We start from the raw sequence: 5,000 nt of genomic DNA, 5'->3' as shown, positions 1-5,000 counted from the left end.
AGGTTTGTCTTCATTCCTATTACTGTGAAAGATTACATTTTCCCTCAGTTTCATATGCACAAAAGTGGTAGGATGATGCGGGTTACTCAGAAATGTTCCATATGATGCGGATAAAAGATAAATATTTGAACAAAATTAACTGCAATAGACCCTCGCAGTATAGAAGTATTGATACTAAACATAGCCGAGATTCGTGTTATGAGCACAAAGAACATCCCCATAGGTACAGGAATAACGTTGTTAATTTTGAACACAGATCTAAGTACATTAGGCACAATATTAATGTTAGACAGTATGTATATTCTTATATACCTATGTAATTATATCACAAAACATGAGCTCAGATCAGGTTCCAGTAAAAACAACCTATTTCCAGAGTGACTCCTATGCCACCTAACTGGGAGAAAGTTTATAAAACAAAAAGTTAAAATTCCACCACTTTAGATGTATCATGGCGTGTGGCGCGTTGCCTCCCATGTCACGTCCAGGCCCCAGGACGTGAGTGTATGGACGCTCATGAACTAGTGGGTGTGTTGCAAAACGGCACAGAACCTTGACCTCACTATCAATGATAATAACAGTTACTTTTGACCTGACATATATACACGTATATATATATATATATATATATATATATATATATATATATATATATATATATATATATATATATATATATATATATATATATAAAACCTCTAAATAACTCCCAATTTATCGTCACCGCAAACACAACACTGCACTAGTTCTTGGAGTGATTGGTGCGCGGGTTGGTTGTCATTCCCTGGCCTGAAATCACGTAATTGGTTATCATACCGCGTGAATAATTTGTGAATCTTTCAATGGATGGTCTTTTCTGTAAATAGCCGACACTTCACAGTCTCATGTATCTGTTAAAACTCACGTTTGAGGATCACATGTTGGACTCGTGATCACCAGTTATTACCCTCCTTTTGAGTGTTCAGGTGTGTGTGTGTGTGTGTGTGTGTGTGTGTGTGTGTGTGTGTGTGTGTGTGTGTGTGTGTGTGTCGGCAAGGATGGCCTTACAGCGGCTACAGGTGTTAGATGACACATGTCTATACAGGAATAGTAAATTGATGATAAACAAGCCATAACACCTGTGTAATATAATTTTCGCCTTTGTATTTTCAGGTAAGTACCAAGCCTCGAAACTTACTGGCCCCGTCCGTGAAGCCGCCTGACCGCCGCGAGCTATTCTTTTGATAACGTGATATTTGCGATATCAAGAAGACTGAAACGTCGTCCTTTGTTCTCCAGCCGCTCCAACAAAAAGGATAGATAAAAGGAACCAAAAGGAAAATATCACCTTAAATGTTATGTCCATCAATATTTTTTTTTTATATTAACAGATTACTATGCACCAATATTACCTTAGTGTATACAAATGGGCACATAACTCTCTTGTCATAAAACGTGATGATACAACACAATAATGGCATCCCACCATGGAAACGTCACTCGATGAGCATATGATCACAGGTGTGTGAAGCTACAAGTGCTTAACCAAATCTTCCCTTTCAGAGTTTTTTATTTCTCCTTTAAATGTTGCAGTATTTTGGTGTCATAGTCCTGCGTTTACCAATGAATTACTCGCATGTTCCCATCACCTGGTTCCATTTACCTGGCGTTCCTCACCTGGCTGCTCCCTCATCTGCTTACCCCTCCCTCACCTGGACTCAACCCGACCTGGACCCTTTCCACCCAGCGCTCTTCCTCCTGGCGCTCTCCTTCATGAGAAGCAAATGAGGAATTACCACAATCCTAAGCTGCTCAACTCGCCCCGTGATTCCTTCGCCCTCAGCCTCATCCTTTTATCCTGGTAAGAAATCCTCCTAAGTCTTTTCATCATTCTTGGATTCACCTGTTTATCTATTTAAAGTATTTTTGATACGAGTATTTAGGAAGGCTGGATACCGTGTGTGTGTGTGTGTGTGTGTGTGTGTGTGTGTGTGTGTGTGTGTGTGTGTGTGTGTGTGTGTGTGTGTGTGTGTGTGCCCCCGCCAGCTTCAGTTAAATATCTTGCTTTTTACTTTTTGCACCATTTCTCCTGTTCCTTTTTTCTGATGCTTCTATGTTTCTTTGATTTTTACTTCAGATTTTTTTGCTGCCATTTCTCTTTTCTTTTCCTCTCTCATGTCTCATTTCCACTCACAATTTTTCCTACATGATTGGTTGAAATTGCTCACTCATATGCATTATAATTATTATTTTTATTTGTTATTATTATCATTATCATTATTGTTATTGTTATTATTATTATTATTATTATTATTATTATTATTATTATTATTATTATTATTATTATTATTATAGATGTTTTCACAGTCCCTACCCTTTGTTCCACCAGATAGACTTGAAACTGCTCAAATAATCCATTTAACCTGTCGTAACTGAAGGTTCATCTTCCCAAACAACTTTTCCCCTCTTCCCCCACCAGCTGCGTCATTCCCGGCCACTGCTGAAGTAGCTACCCGGTACGTGTCGCCGCATCCTCGACCATTCCTAACCATTTCCTTCAGTGAATGAAAATTGATTGCGCCACGCTCCCAAGGTACTCAGATGTGTGTGTGTGTGTGTGTGTGTGTGTGTGTGTGTGTGTGTGTGTGTGTGTGTGTGTGTGTGTGTGTGTGTGTGTGTGTGTGTGTGTGTGTAGATCAGAGGGAAATTCATGGGTCCTCAGACCGTTATTACTTGAAGCTTGACTGGTGGAAATTTTATCATTTAATCCACTTTTTTATGTCAAATTGTCGCAAGATTTATTCCTGTTGTCTGGGTTTTGACGATTTCTACTTCTCTTTCCCTCACTTCCTCCTCCTCCTCTTCCTCCTCCTGCTGCTGCTCCTCCTCTTTTGATCTTTGTCGTCTTCATTTCTCCTTGAGTTTTGCCTTCTGAAACATCCATTACTCTTCTTTTCATACAGTACATACTAATTCAACTAGATCAAGCTTAAAACACCTAAGAGGCCACTGCAATGTGCCAATAACAACGAATTCCCACCAGAAGAAAGAATGTGAATCCTGGCAGTTTCAAGGAGCGATGTAGGAACGGTGATGGGAAAGCTTTTATTCCCTCATACAATATACCAAACAGACAACGGTACTGTGCATTGCTGTGTGGAGGAAAGAAACGGTAATAATCTATGGTTGATGCTGGTGTCTGATATTTAGGTGTTTTCTGTAGGGGAAGGGGGTGAAGGGATATATCTAAAAATCATTAGTTCGTGCTGACTTCACATCACAGAAAATGAAAACCCAACATAGAGAACCCTTTCTTATCGCGCCTTGAGGAGTGACTTCGGTAAACTTGAGGTGTACCGAGAGCAAGATCGTGTTATCAGTCCTCAATACCACAGAGAATATTACCTTACACTGACGCTATTCCTCCTCTAATGATCTTTGAAGCGCCTTATTACCTCGTTGTTGAATTGTCCTATATGCAATTAGTCAGTCAGTCAGTCAGTCAGTCAGTCAGTCAGTCAGTCGGTCAGTTCTTTCGGTAACCATCGTCGACAACCTCACAGGGTGTCATTGTTTGTTTTAATCGTTACTCTTACTGAAGACGTGCGAGAAGTTTAAAGTTTTACCATTTCAGTTTCATTTCCCGTATATTTGATTTTGTTTTATTTTTCATTTTGATATTAATTTATCTTCCTTCTCTTTAGAGTCATGCCGGGCTTATTTACTTATTCATTTATTGATTTACTAAATTTTCCTCTGGGACGTGACATATTTACTTACGTGTCACTGTTCAGTTTATTTATTCATTTATTTTTTCCCCTCTATTCCTTTTATTCTTTTCCCCTCTATTCCTCTTAGTCATAACATCACCCATGCCCTTCTGAGTCACGAGCAGCCATACATCAACGCGCAACACCTGGGAATAGGTTACACTGTGCATGTAGGTGATGAGAGGCGGCCCTGACCCACTACTTCCTCACATTACTGTAACTTTGACCTAGAAATTCGAATTGTAATTCAACAAAAAATTTACGTTTACTGATTAATTGTATTAAGCAGTAATTTCACAAAGCAATAATTCACAGCTTTTTATATATCTTTGTCACTGGCGCCCTTTTCCTTCTCTCCTCTGATATAATGGCGAAGGGGTTCATAGGGTATATCAATGTGTGATGTTATAAATCTGTTATAATCTATCTGTAATACTATAAATGTTGTTATTACTGCCTGCAGTATTAATAAAAAGGTTTTATTCTTAGACTGTGGTAGAAGACAGTTTTTTTTTTCTTATTTCCAAGATTCTCCTGTTCGTGATCTATCAATAAATCTCCAGTGAGTTGTTTGATCTTACCAAGAAAAGTTCCAACTCACAATGATAAATAACTTTTTTCTCTTTTCCTCGCTAACTTTAACAGGGGAACGCCAGTTTTTCTTCTTCATGCACCTGCTATTCGTGATCTATCAGTAACTCTAATCTGAGTTACATGATCTTACTGACAAGCATACGTACTTAGCGCAATGATACGCCGCATTTTATCTAGTCTCGCAAATCTTAACAGAGGAAGGCTAGTTTTGTGATGACCCTGCATGTCTCGAGTGGGAGGTCTCGTTTACGCACAGTTCGCGGAAGAAAGGAGGTTAGACATGTCGCGCCTGGAGAACACGTCCCATAGTACACAAAGGGTGTAAACGGGAGGCATGGGGAACTGTAGTATAGTGCTCCAGAATTCCCTCGCGCTAGAATCTTAGCAGACAGACAGAGGCATATGAAATATCTACGGCATTTGTGTGTGTGTATGTTGAAGGAGGAGTGAAAGAAAATTATTATACTTTCTTATGTCATGGTGCAAAAATAGTTATTGTCATCCATAACTAAACGCAAATAGATAATAGGGTTGTGTGTGTGTGTGTGTGTGTGTGTGTGTGTGTGTGTGTGTGTGTGTGTGTGTGTGTGTGTGTGTGTATGTAAAAAAGTGGTTTTCCGTGTCAGGTCAGACTACACACACTCAGCACCACAGCAC

The 5,000-nt window shown here is 39.4% G+C and overlaps 1 protein-coding gene across 1 annotated transcript in view; it reads left to right on the top strand.

Annotated features, from left to right (window-relative positions):
• The first annotated feature begins 1,488 nt into the window (after positions 1 to 1,488).
• Positions 1,489 to 5,000, top strand: part of LOC123499859 (ras and EF-hand domain-containing protein homolog) — a 51,298-nt gene continuing 47,786 nt past the window's right edge. The window contains exons 1-2 of the mRNA XM_045248390.1: positions 1,489 to 1,840; positions 2,459 to 2,572. The gene's annotated coding sequence lies outside the window, so the exon portion shown is untranslated. The remainder of the gene's footprint in view (positions 1,841 to 2,458; positions 2,573 to 5,000) is intronic.

This window comes from Portunus trituberculatus, chromosome 50, assembly GCF_017591435.1.
Source record: "Portunus trituberculatus isolate SZX2019 chromosome 50, ASM1759143v1, whole genome shotgun sequence".
Lineage (NCBI taxonomy): Eukaryota > Metazoa > Arthropoda > Malacostraca > Decapoda > Portunidae > Portunus > Portunus trituberculatus.
Note: the sequence above shows the minus strand (reverse complement) of the source record. Positions and strands in the feature narration are given on the sequence as shown.